Consider the following 13,778-nt stretch of genomic DNA (forward strand, 5'->3'; position numbering starts at 1 on the left):
ATTTAAAGACTTCCCTTCTCAAGACTCTATCAGGGTAAGTCAAGCTGTGAATCTGTGTGGCGTTTCTACCATATTTTATTCTGCATTACATCTGAAAGAAGAGTTCTTCAAGTGGCAAGCAAAACGATGGGCTAAGCGTTATTTAAGATATTTTTCACCATGAACAAAAAGTTCAAAAGCTACAGTCACTAACTCCCTTATTAACCATAAGTTCCTCCTAATAAAAGAGTAAACATCTGGGCAGAGGCTCAGCCCAGGGGCACCTATGGCCACTTCTTCGTTCCCACAGTCACATGCTCTGCACTGCAGTGGAAAATGCATGGGGACAGTGGTCTTGGATTCCTGCAAATGTTCTTTCTCCCAGCCAGGTGCGTGCTCCCAGCATGCTCTAACACCTCCCCTGTCACTTTGGCCTCTGCTCAGGAGCAGAAGTATCATTGGGGACGTCCCCAAAGCTTTGCCTAATACCCACACAACAGTGCAGCTGCCTGGTTCACTGAAACAAGCAAACAGGGCCAGCCAGTTCCCGTGTCCTCTGCCCCAAATGCTCCTGAGGGATTAAGAGGGATAACACACGATCCCTTTGCTCAGTGACTCCTAATTTGGTCCAAGACAATCCAAATAGTGCTTAGTTAGGTTTCAGTTCACAGCACAGGTAGAGTCTGACCTAAGTTGAGAGATGAGGTAAGACAAATAGGGGGTGCTGAGAATAAATAGCTCCTCTGTCCCCAGGCCCAGCAATGACACAAGGTTCTGTGGGACCCCCTCATCCCTTCCTTACCCCTTAAGTTCCTAAACCCATTTTTTCTTTCCTGTCCAATTTCAATGTCAGAGCTAAACCAAGTATGCCACAAGCCCAAACTACTGAAATTCTATTTTGGATCTTAGTAATTGAACATTTATCAATCACACTATTCCTTCGAGAACTACAAATCACAGAATACAAGAAGTGTAGGACATTAAAACAAAGAAAGAAGAAGACGTTGCATTCAGTTACACTGTTCTGTTACAGACACACAGGGCTGGTGGAGACACTTGGCTAATTCCAGTGTCGCCTGATAACCTTGAGCACTAAGGCGCTTTCAGTATCACAGTCTCAGGGAAGTGAGACTATTTGGGAGTTGTTAGTGGTGTAACAAGCTCTTACTCTAAGAAGCCCGTTCTCTGGATTCCCTGGGCCCGATTCTATGTGGTGTTGTAACTTCTTGCATGTCTGACTTTCCCATTAGACGACGTTTGTGAGGCCAGGGAATGCCCTGCCCTGATCTGTGCATCCATCCTTCTAGCACAATCCCTGAGACACGGCAGGTGTTCCGTATCTGTCACTCAGCACAGACGGCACGTGTAGGGTGCCGGTCTGTGAGAACTCGCCTGGGCTCTGTACCAGCCGCCGTGGCTTGCTGTCACCCAGATGGCAAGGTGGCACACAAAGTCAGCGTGTCCAAAGACAACAAAGAGGCAATGGGTATCTAGAACAGAAGTCAGAGGGATTCTGTGCTCGAAGAGCAGGGAGAAATGTGCAGGGTAAACTGTGATCCTCACAGGGCTGAGGAGACAAAGCCTGCAAGGGGGAGACAGACGGGGCAGACGGGGTGAAGGAGTCATCAGCCTGACTCTCTCCCTACAGGGATTTCCCAGGACTTGAGAAGTGTCGCTCTGCAGTGAGAATAAAGAAGGCTCACTGTTGGGTGGAATAAAAGAAAGTGGGGGGGGGTGGGTGGAAACGCTCTGGAGGCCTCCAGGCAGCTGCCCTGCCTGCCCCCTTCTGCTCTCTAGACCAGGCGTCCTCAAACTACGGCCTGCGGGCCACATGCACCTGCCTAGGACATTTATTCCACCCGCCGGGTGTTTCTGCCACCGCTGCCTGTCCTGCTTAGCAGCCGACTCGTCCCAGGGCCCGCAGTCCAGCCCTCCAACGGTCTGAGGGACAGTGAACTGGCCCCCTGTTTAAAAAGTCTGAGGACCCCTGCAACTCTACCCAGCTTCTTGGACCTAGAAGGCCCTTCATAAATACTTTCTGAAATTCCATATTAAACAGCAAGTAGCCAAAACTCTCCCAAGTATTCAACATCTTTACATGCTATGTGATCAGATACCCGAGAAAAAGAACAAATGGAACTGGGCTTGAGCTTTCACACTCAGAACTTACATTTGACACAGATGCATCCAGACAGTGGTAAACACTGATCTTTACTTTCCGGCTGCTATCCTGCACTGTAAACCCTCCTCAGATTATCTCTTAATATGCTGAATAAGGCCACCCTGGAGAGGTCTATTCACAACTCCTTTGTTAAATTAAGTCTGGTAAGATGTATGACTGGTTTAAAAGGAAGATGGGAGGAGTCTTCTCCCAGGGCAGCGCTGCAGTGCCTCAGCCAGGGAGTCTTCTCTTTTCCACCAATTCTAATTCACTACCTTGTCAGGTTCTTTGTATTTTTTAGATATTGCATGTCATATTTAAAGTCTTTTAGCTCAATGTGTTGGGCTCAGACTTAAAATAACATTTCAGAATAAACCAACAAAAGAAAGCTAAAAAGCCCTCTGTACCTTCACCTCAAATCAGTTCACCAAAACAGATTAATCATTACCACCTGCGTAATGATTAACGCACTAACAAAGTAACTAAAAAAGTGCTTACGAAACACATTTCAGACAGAGGAAAAGAGGAGCAAAACATAACAGTGGTAAAGAAACTCAGACTAGGTGTGTTGATAGATTAAATCAAAAGAATTGGCTGGGTGCAGTGGCCTGTAATCTGAGCACTCCGGGAGACTGAGGTGGAAGGATCCCTTGAGTTCAGGAGTCTGAGACCAGCCTAAGCAAGAGTGAGCCCCTATCTCTAAAAACAGCCGGGTGTGGTGAGCACCTGCAGTCCCACCTACTCAGGAGGCTGAGGTAGGAGGATCACCTGAGCCCAAGAGTTGGAGGTTGCTGTGGGCTGTGATGATGCCACAGCCCTCTAGCCTGTGGGACAGAGTAAGACCCTTTCTCAGAAAAAATAAATAAATAAAACCAAAGGCATCATAAAGAATTTGCAGGTCATATAGGTTTATCTAGAGACATCTGGATCTTTCTCAACAATGTCCAAGGCATTAAACTCAAAATTTTGTAACCAAAAGAATCTGGTATGTAAGAGAGAGTGACAGACCCAAAGCGCATTAAGAGTCGCCGTGAGCTCCTACGCCTTTACCTTTAAAGGTGCAAAAAGAATGTTCCAGACCATTTCCAAGAAAAACTCCCTCTGGGCATTATGCAAAGTTCACATTCGATGCCAGTACTTATTACTTCCATTTCAAACCTAGCACTTCCTCTCAGTTTTCTGAAAGTCTGTAGTTACTGTTTTTAAATACACGTACAACCTCACCTTTATGGGTGGCAATACGACTGTCCAAATAATAGAAGAAAAGCTGGATGTTTAGACACATTTTGTGTCCACTGCTGAGAAGCCTGTCACCAGAATCAAAAGTCAACTGAAGTGGAGTTTGAATTTACCCCACAGAAGCTGTGATCCATCTGCTTAGGGCGGAAGGCTGGGCCGTGGGGACAAGGTAGATGTGTCCTCCAGCCAGACGCTGGAGGCAGCAGAGGACCAGTGGCCTTGCCAGTTACGAAAGGGAACATGGCACACAATTAATGATGGCATTTCAGAACGAGGAGACCCGATGGCTTCTGGCAGATAGACGACAGGCAAACTCTCTATGGCTGGGCCTGCATTTTCCAAGTTAAATGGATGGTCAGGCATCTTTGCGATGGGAGACCAGGCTTTATGAACCTCACGGAACGTGCCTGAGTCTCCACCTACGCCGATGACTGTGGGTGAAGGACCCACAGCCCTGGGACTCTCAGGGGCAGTGAGGGGACAGCACAGGAAGGAGGGACAAGGAGAGGGGCCACACTTACTGACCGCCCTCCTGGGGCCAGGCTCTCAGTAGCAGTGGCATGTATTTCTTCTTTGACCCCCCAGGGCAGGGCAGGGAAAGTTCTGTTTATTGGTCTCATTTACAGAGGGGAAAATGCAGAGGCTGAGAGGAGGCACTCGCCCGACTAGTAGGCGAGAAGCACAAGCAAGTGAGCAGTGTCAGAGGCAGCATGATGAGGGCTGTAACACGGACAGCCAGGGAGGGGCGGGGGGTCGCTTCATAAAGGAAGGGATGTGCCCCTTGAGTTCTAAAAGGTGACTGGATGTTCCCCAGCAAGACTCCACAAAAAGGGGGTAGGGGGACGTCAAGGGAAAATAATAGCAAATTTACATATACAGCCTAAATTGAGAATGGCTGGACAGTCCCCTCCAAGAGTTAGATCGGTGAGGTGTTACTGTATAACAAATAACCCTAAAACCTTATGGCTTATAACTATAACCACTTTTTTTTGCTCACAGTTCTGTGGGTTGGCAAATTGGGATGGGCTCAGCTGGGTGGGTCTTCTGCTACTTTGTCCTGGGATAACTCAATAGCCACAGTCATTCCGCAGCTCCCCAAAGCCGGTCAGCCACACAGCCTCCGTTACCTGCCTGGTAGCTGATGCTGACTGCCGGTTGGGCATTTCTCTCTATGAGGCCTTTCCTCCTCTAAAAACAGGTCCAGGCCTCTCAGCAGCATTCCAGGAAGGTGGATACAGAGACTACAGGGCCTCTTACGTTCGGGCTCACTGGTCAATCACTCACTGTCACTTCATTCAGGGAGTCGAAGCAAGTCACAAGGCAGCCCAGATCCAAAGGCTAGGGAAGCAAACTCTACCTGAAAGCATCTGTGATCATTTTGTCTCCACCTTTAGCCTTTTAAAAATAAAATTATCCAGAAATGATAGCATGGAATCCCAGTACTTGGGAGACTGAGGCAAGAGGATCACATAAGCCCAGGAGTTCAAGGTTGAAGGAAACTTTGGTTGTGTCACTGCACTCCAGCCTGAGACATAGTGAGACCTTGTCTCACAAAACAGAAATGAAAACAAAAACAAAGAAACCAAGAAACTCTGAAATTAGAAAGTATTTTAGACTAGAGGAACATAAAAATAATGTATCAAAATTTGTGGAATGTTGCTAAAACAGTGCTGAGATGAAAATTGATGGCACCAAACACCTATATTAAAAAAGAAGAAAGGAGTTAAGGGACTAGGAAAAGAGAGCACATAAAACCCGACGTATAAATAATAAGATCAGAATGAAAACGAGTTAATAGAATAGGAGGAAAACAATAGAGAAAAATCAGTGAAACGTGAAGCTGTTTCTTTAAGAAGACTGATAAGACGGATGAAGGAGCAGCATGTGTAGCTGGCATTTTCCCAAACTTACTGTTTTTGAAACTGTGAGGTTCAGAGAAATGTATGGTGGTCCCCATGGATATGTGCCCAGACACAGTAGATGCCTGGAACCTTGGATAGAACTGACCCTGTACACACTGCTTTTCCTATGCACATATACTCAGGATGAAGTTTAATTTATAGGTTAGGAGCAGAAGGATAAACCACAATGACAAGAAAATGGAATAGTTTGACAGCATACCGTAATAAAAGGGGGGCTCCTCTCCTAGAGTATCTTAATGTTACTCCTAAAGGAGTTTTACCCACATGTATGCACCAAATGGTACTTCAGCTCCCCTGCCCCTGCCGCCAAGTGGAAGTGACACAGAAAGAAGTCACTGCAAACCAGGAGGCAAGTTCTCACCAGCACTGAATCTGCCAGCACCGTGATCCAGGGCTTCCAACAACCGGAACTATGAGAAAGACATTTCTGTGGTTTCTGAGCCACCCAGTCTGTTGAATTTTCTTACAGCAGCTGGGAAGGACCAAGACACCACCCAGCAATAGTGGAATGCATAATTTTTTCTGTACGAGTCTATGGAACATTCACCAAGACCCCAATCTTGGGCCATTAAACAAACCTCAACAAATTTAAAAGAAACCCAAAACCATATGGAATGCATATTCTAATCACGATGGACTCAAGCTAGAAATTAATAACAAAAAATAATAGGAAAATCTCTAAATGTTTTAAAATTAACACACTTCAAAATGATGCATGGGCCAAAAGGAAATCACAAAGAAATTTTTTTTTTTTTTGTAGAGACAGAGTCTCACTTTATCGTCCTCGGTAGAATGCCGTGGCGTCACACACAGTTCACAGCAACCTCTAACTCCTGGGCTTAGGCAATTTTCTTTCCTCAGCCTCCCGAGCAACTGGGACCACAGGCGCCCACCACAACGCCTGGCTATTTTTTTTGTTGTTGTTGCAGTTTGGCCAGGGCCAGGTTTGAACCCGCCACCTTCGGTATATGGGGCCAGCGCCCCACCCACTGAGCCACAGGCGCCACCCAACACAAAGGAAATTTTAAAACACATAGAACTAAATGAAAATAAATGTATAATATATCCAAAAATGTAGGCTACAGCAAGGGCAGTGCTTAGAGAGAAATTTATACCATGAAATGTTTGCACTAGAGAAAATTAAAGTTTTCAAAGCAATAATATACATTCCTATATCGAGAAACTAGAAAAATCATAGCAAAATCAGCCCCCCAAAATAGAAGGAAATACTAAAGATAAGAGCAGCAATCGTTCAGACTGAAATCAAGAAAATGATAGAGTCAATGAAACAAAAAGCTACTTCTTTGGAAAAAAACAATAAAATTGATAAATCTCCAGCAAGAGCAGCAGAAATAAAAAAAGACAAGATATAACTCGCCACTAGCAGGAATAAAATGAGATATCACTACAGATCCTACAACCAGTAAAAGGATAATAATAAAATATACAAACAATTTTAGGCACACACATTTGACAAATAAGAAGAAATGGATCAATTCCTCAAAGCCGCAGACCATCAAAATGCAACCAAGATGAAATGAACAATTCCAACAGCTCTATCACCATTTAAAAACTGAACCTATCAGGTGGCACCTATGGCTCAGTGGGCATGGCGCCAGCCCCATATATCCAGGGTGGTGGGTTCAAACCCAGCCCCAGTCAAACTGCAACAAAAAATAGCTGGGCATTATGGTGGGCACCTGTAGTCCCAGCTACTCAGGAAGCTGAGGCAAGAGAATCGCTTAAACCCAGGAGTTGGAGGTTGCTGTGAGCTGTGAGATGCCACCGCACTCTACCGAGGGTGATAAAGTGAGACTCTGTCTCTATAAAAAAAAAAAATTGAACCTATCATTTAAAGGCTGCTGAGAAATAGTTTTCCAGGCCCAGCTAGTTTCACTGGAGAGTCCTACCAAACATCTAAAGAAGAATTAACACCATGCCAGTTGCATATAATCTCTTCCAAAAAACTAGAAGATGAGGAAATATCTGCCAATTTATTCTCTAGTATTTCTCTGATATCAAAACCAGACAAAGCCAATACAAAATAGAGAAAACTACAGACTAATATTACTCATGAGCTCAGATGTAAAAGCATTCATCAAAATATTAGCAAATCAAATCCAACAATGTCTAAAAAGAATTATACACCATGACCAAGTGAGATTTATTCCAGATGTGCAAGGCTGGCTTAACATGGGAAAATAAATCAGTGTAGTCCACCATATCAACAGGCTAAAGAAGAAAAATCGTATCCTTACATTAATTTGACAAACTTGTGACACTCACTCACAATAAAAGCTGTCAGCAAGTTTGGAGAACATCAACATTAACTTGTAAAAGAACATCTATAAAAACCTACAGCTAATGTTCTACTCAGTGAGGAAAGTCCAAATGTTTTCTCCCAAGATAGGGCAGGAGCAAGGATGTCCACTTTCACCTCTCACTCAAAAGAGTGCTGGAATTTCTAGCTACTGTAATAAAGCAGGAAAAAGGAATAAAAGGCATACAAATGGCAAGAAAGAAAGAAAATACTCCCTATTTGCAGTTGACACAAAACCCCCTAAGAATCTACCAAAACTCTCTTGGACCAAACAAATGAATACAGCAAGATTGCAAGATCAACATATAAAAATAAATTGCATTTCTGTCTATTAGCAATATAGATGCAGAAGTAAAACAATAATAGCATTTATAATCACTCTAAAGAAAATGAAATTATTACTCATTACTTAACAAAACATACAAAGGCTCTATATACTGCAAATTACAAAATGCAGATTAAAAAAAATCAAAGGAGACCTACAGAAAGATGACACACACCACATTCATGGATCAAAAGACTCAAGAGAATAAAGATGTTAATTCTCTGGGGCGGCGCCTGTGGCTCAGTAAGTAGGGCACCGGCCCCATATACTGAGGGTGGCGGGTTCGGGCCCAGCCCCAGCCAAACTGCAACAAAAAATAGCCGAGCATTGTGGTGGACTCCTGTAGGACCGGCTGCTTGGGAGGCTGAGGCAGGAGAATCGCCTAAGCCCAGGGGTTGGAGGTTGCTGTGAGCTGTGACTCCATAGCACTCTACCAAGGGCAATAAAGTGAGACTCTGTCTCTAAAAAAAAAAAGATGTTAATTCTCCCCAAATTGATCAATAGGTTTAGTGTAAATCCTATAAAATCCCAGCAATAATTTTTTTTTTTTTGAGACAGAGTTTCACTATGTTGCCCTCAGCACAGTGCCATGGCGTCATAGCTCACAGCAACCTCAAACTCTTAGGATTAAGCAATTCTCTTGCCTCAACCTCCCAAGTAGCTGGGACCACAGGTACCCACCACAACACCTGGCTATTTTTATGTTGCAGTTGTTATTGTTGTTTAGCTGGCCCAGGGCCGGGTTGGAACCTGCCAGCCTGAGTGTATGTGGCCAGCACCCTACCTCCTGAGTTACGGGCACCGCCCAGGCCACAGTTCTTATAGACACAGATGAGCCTATTATTAATTTACACAGAAAAGCACATGCCCTCTAAGTGCTAAAACAATCATGCCAACAAGTGGAAGGTGGGAGAATCCCTCCAGCTAATACTAAGACCTACTCAGTAATGGAGACCACGCAGGACTGGTAAAGAGACAGACACAGAGGCCAGTGGGACAGACTAGAAAACCCTGAAACAGACTCACAAAAATATGCCCAACTCACTTTGGACAAAGGTGCAAAATTCCTGTTCAACAAATTATACTAGAGCACATGGACGTCCACGGAGGGGACAGAACTTCAACCCACGCCTCACATCTTAAAGAATCAATTCAACATCTGACAAAGGACAAGTATCTCAAAACACGTAAAAACTTTCAAAACCAAACAATAAAAAATAAACAATCCAATTAGAAGAGATAGTCACAAGACACGAAGAGACACCATAAAAGGATGTACAAACAAGGAACAAGCTCATGAACAGTGCTTGACGTCCTCAGCCACTAGAGAAATACAAACCCACAGCACAATGCGGTATCACTGTACACCTATCAGAATGACTAGAAAAGAAAATAAGGATGACCCCAAATGCTGGTGAGCACACAAACAGGATCACATATACGTAGCTGGTGGGAATGTAGAATGGTACAGCAATTCTAGAAAACAGGCTGGCAGATTTCGTATAATGCTAAACCACCAGAAGACCCAGAAAGTACAGTCTCGGGCATTTATAAAAGTAAAATGAAACTTATGTTCACACCAAAACCAGTATGCACACCAAAAGAACAGGAAAAAAAAAGAAACAAAATCCAAAATTAAGGGGCGGCGCCTGTGGCTCAAAGGAGTAGGGTGCCGGCCCCATATGCTGGAATGTGGCAGGTTCAAACCTGGCCTGGCCAAAAACTGAAAAAAAAAAAAAAAATCCAAAATTCAAAATGTAGAGCCAGGCATGGTTGCGCACTCCTGTAATCCTAGCACTCTGGGAGGCCAGGGTGGGAGGATCTCTAGGGCTCAGGAATTTGAAACTAGCCTGAGCAAAGTTAGACATCATTTCTACTAAAAATAGATTTTAAAAAATTAGCCAGGTGTTATGGGAGGTGTCTGTAGTCCTAGCTACTTGTAAGGATGAGGCAAGAAGATCCGCTTAACCCAGGAGTTTGAGGTTACCATGAGCTAGGCTGACACCACAGCACTCTAACCCGGGCAACAGAGTGAGACTCTCTCAAAAAAAAAAAAAAATCGAAATTTTAAATTTTGTGCTATAAACACTATCATCAAGAAAGTGAAAAGATGACCCACAAAATGGGAGAAAATATTTGAAATCATATCTCTGGTAAGAGGCCTGTATCCAGAATGTATAAAGAACTCTTACAGCTCAATAGTAAAAAGAGAAATGTCTCCATTTAAAAACGGGCAGAGGATTTGAACAGATATTTCTCCAAAGAAGAAATACAAGTGGACAAGCCACATGAAAAGGTGCTAAGCGTCAGAGTCATAGTCGTTATGGAAACACAAATCAAAATCACTCTGAGATATCACTTCACACCCATGAGAACAGAATGTAGAGGCTGCTTCAGTGCCTGCTTCCAGTAACTTACACTGGCTGTGCCTGGCCGGTATTTGCTCAGAAGGTACCCAGTGTCCCATTCCAAAGCTGGTTCTTAAACAGGCTCCCAGCCCCTCTCGCAACTTGTGTGCCCTCAGTCTGTCCGTTTGCCAGCTGGAAATGTGTACAAGGCTTTCCTATTTGGAACTAGCGGTTCCCAGAGCCACATAGCTCTAATTCCTATTCAACACAACAAAATAAAACTGAAAATGCAGTTATTCTGTAAACCCCTAAACAAGAGAGTAAAAAGAACAGCCACACCGTCTACCTGATGACACGGGTTTCACGCAGCTCAACATAACTCAAACGGTTAGCAACAGTTAGTCACGATAAATCAAGCACCTTGTGAATAGCTGGTCGCAGGGCAGATCCTTTCCCAGAGAACCAAGGATGAATGCAATTTAAAATGACAAGAACACCAAGAGAACAGAGGCAAGCTATTTGGGGGGGAAACTGAATTTTCCGCTATAAAGTAAAGCTCTGAATAAAAATAGGAGAAAACAGGAAAACTACTAAAGGTTTATTCATAAGACCCAGTGCTGGGGAGTTCAAGGAGACAGCGTGTTGCTGGGTAAAGGATCAGCAGAGCGTGCTGAGAAACCTGTGGGAACAGCGCTGCTCCCCATGCGGCCTGCTACCAGCTACAGAGTCTGAGGCCAGGTGCAGCTGTCAACATGCCTTGGACCCAACACACCCTGACACGACCTTGGTCCTTTAAGTCTGCACAAAGTTACAGCTTATGGTCCTTTGGACAGTCTGTCTATTGTTTGTTTTGAAAGACTATTTTCTTTTTAAATGACTTGCACGCATCCTGTCCTCTCCCTCTGGCTCACGGCATCATTCCATCCTCAGCTCCAGCCACAGCTTCCTCCCTGGCCTCCAGGACTGTTTGCTCCCCTCCCCATGGGCGTCCTGCATGGCCATCCTGAAGGAGCCCTGACCACCTCCTGCACAGACTCCTCTGAAGAGCACGGCTTCTAAGCACCTAGATGTGCAGGTAAAGAAGCAGACCAAGGCCAGGCATCATCCAAGGTTCTGCAGCAGCTCAGAGGCTGGGATGGATCTAAAGTCAAGGTCTCCCTGCCCCCCCCCCACCCCCAGTGGAATGCTTTTCCAACTAGCTGGTTTCTAGGACAGCCACACCCCTTCAGGCTCCTATTAAGCTCCCACAGGGGTGAGGGGCAGAACTCTCCTACAGCCCCTACCCAGGGTGAGGGGGCCTTTCAACAGCTGCATCAGAGGGATCACAGCTCATGCTGCAGCCCCCATGGCCTCACCCCACAGCCTTTCACAAAAGCACAGAACAGAGTCCTCAGGAGAGCACATAGGCCTTCACGGTGACCTGCCTCTGCCCTGCCTCTGGACCTCATGTCTTCTCTGGAACATTCCTCTAGGCACACTCCCTCACTGCTCCTCTCATGAGCCTGCCCAGATCCCCGCTCTGCAGGGATGCTCCATCCTGCTGTCTGCTCCATCCACTCTCACCTGCTACCAGGGAGGGCTTCTGCAGGTGCCACGAGCTGGCCATGGCCTGCACGATCCTCCTTCTTGACGCTCCTGACTCGCTTGCCTGCTGTTTGCTCTTCTCCCCAGAGTTGGTGCCCTTGTGAGCTGTCTCTCCCCATCAAGGCATTGCCTCTCTGAGAATAGGAGGTTTTTTTTCTCCCTTATGTATCCCCACTGCTTAAAATGATGCCTCATAAGAGACAAAACTCAATAGATATTCGATAAAGTTTGATCCTGAGTGAATGAGTCCCCTTTCTCTGTGCTCTGCAAAGCCTGTGCTGCAGCCAGAATAAAGCACTCAGCATGCGCCAGGCATGCCTGTTCCTTCCGAATGGAATCCTCCATCTTCATACCCCTGAGGGGAGGGGCAGCCACCTTCCCCCAGAAAGCCGTCCAGGATGCCAGTGGAAGGACATGTCCCTCTTCTGAATCACCATGGCTTGTATCATGGGTGTTGAGTGATGCCTTTTCTGCTTAACTGACATGTAACTCCTTGAGGCAGAATTCTCAACTGTTACCCCTCTTTCCTACAGAAGTCAGGTGTTGGATAAATATTAACTGAATGAATCTAACAGTGGTGCCCAACTCTGAACATTGTTTTTGTCTTACAAAAAACTCAAATCACTTTAAGTAATGCACCTACGAAAAGGGCCTGTACAGTGGACGTTCCCGGTGCTTAAAGAACAAAAGCTGGCTGTAGAAAAAATCTTTTTCTAAGACTGATGAATGCAACGTAAAGTGATTAAGAATACAAAGAGAAGAGAAGCAAGCCGTTCTAAGAAAAAAATGAATCTTTCGCATCCTGAGACATGCTGGCAGGTGGTGCACATAGGGGTTTTCAGGCCATTTAAACTGTAATTAGCTCTGTAGAGTCAACATCGTTCAACTAAACACAGGAGGCCCTCGTGTGCTGGGCTCAGGTGTCAGGATCCCCTGTGTGGCACATGAGGACTGACACCTTTCCAATACTGAGCCATGCCGTCCATGAACATGGTCTATCCTTCTATTTAGTCGGGCTATAACTTCTCTCAATGAATGTAACCAGTTTTCTGAGTAGAGGTCTTACATATATACATTTCAAATTTAATTTAGTTAATCAGTTTGCTATTTAGAGTAGTTACATTTACAGAAAAATTGAAAGGGAAGTACAGAGAGTTCTCATAAACCACCTCACCTCCTCCACAGTTTCCTTATTATTATTATTATTATTTTTGAGACAGAGTTTCACTTTGTTGCCCTTGGTAGAGTGAGTGCCATGGTGTCATAGCTCACAGCAACCTCAAACTCTTGGGCTCAAGCGATACTCTTGCCTCAGCATCCCAAGTAGCTGGGACTACAGACCCAACTCTTTTTAGAGATGGGGTCTTGTTCTGGCTCAGGCTGGTCTCGAACCTGTGAGCTCAGGCGATCCACCCACTTCGGCCTCCCAGAGTGTGCTAGGATTACAGATGTGAGCCCGGACAGGCCTTGTGCCCGGCCCACAGTTTCATTATTAGCATCCTCCATTAAAGAGGTATGTTTGCTATGATTGATAATATTGGTATCTTATTATAACATTAGCTAGAATACATAGTTTTTGATGTTAATAATGACTGTTTTGTATATGGAATGAGGTGAGGGTAGAGAAAGTTCTTCTTTTCCATACGACAATCCAATCGTTCTAACATGATTTGTTAAAAAGCATTATTGCTTCCCTGCTGAACTGACTTGGTATTGTGCTGAAAACCAGTTGAGTGGCTTGGCACCTGTGGCTCAAGTAGCTAAGGCGCCAGCCACGTACACCTAAGGTGGCCAGTTCGCATCCCCAGCCTGGGCCCGCCAAAACAACAATGATGGCTGCAACCAAAAAATGGCCAGGCGTTGTGGCGGGCGCCTGTAGTCCCAGCTACTTGGGAGGCTG

The 13,778-nt window shown here is 45.1% G+C and overlaps 1 protein-coding gene across 8 annotated transcripts in view; it reads right to left on the reverse strand.

Annotated features, from left to right (window-relative positions):
* Positions 1-13,778, reverse strand: part of PPARA (peroxisome proliferator activated receptor alpha) — a 43,490-nt gene that overhangs the window by 17,915 nt on the left and 11,797 nt on the right. Inside the window, exon 1 of one of the 8 annotated variants that reach the window (XM_023509260.1) lies at positions 2,150-2,731. The exons of the other annotated variants lie outside the window; for them this stretch is intronic. The gene's annotated coding sequence lies outside the window, so the exon portion shown is untranslated. Of the gene's footprint in view, positions 1-2,149; positions 2,732-13,778 lie in introns of those variants that run through there. 8 annotated transcript variants of the gene reach the window in all.

The sequence above is a fragment of the Otolemur garnettii genome, unplaced genomic scaffold (assembly GCF_000181295.1).
Source record: "Otolemur garnettii isolate 467f Iridium unplaced genomic scaffold, OtoGar3 scaffold00007, whole genome shotgun sequence".
In the NCBI taxonomy this organism is placed as follows: domain Eukaryota; kingdom Metazoa; phylum Chordata; class Mammalia; order Primates; family Galagidae; genus Otolemur; species Otolemur garnettii.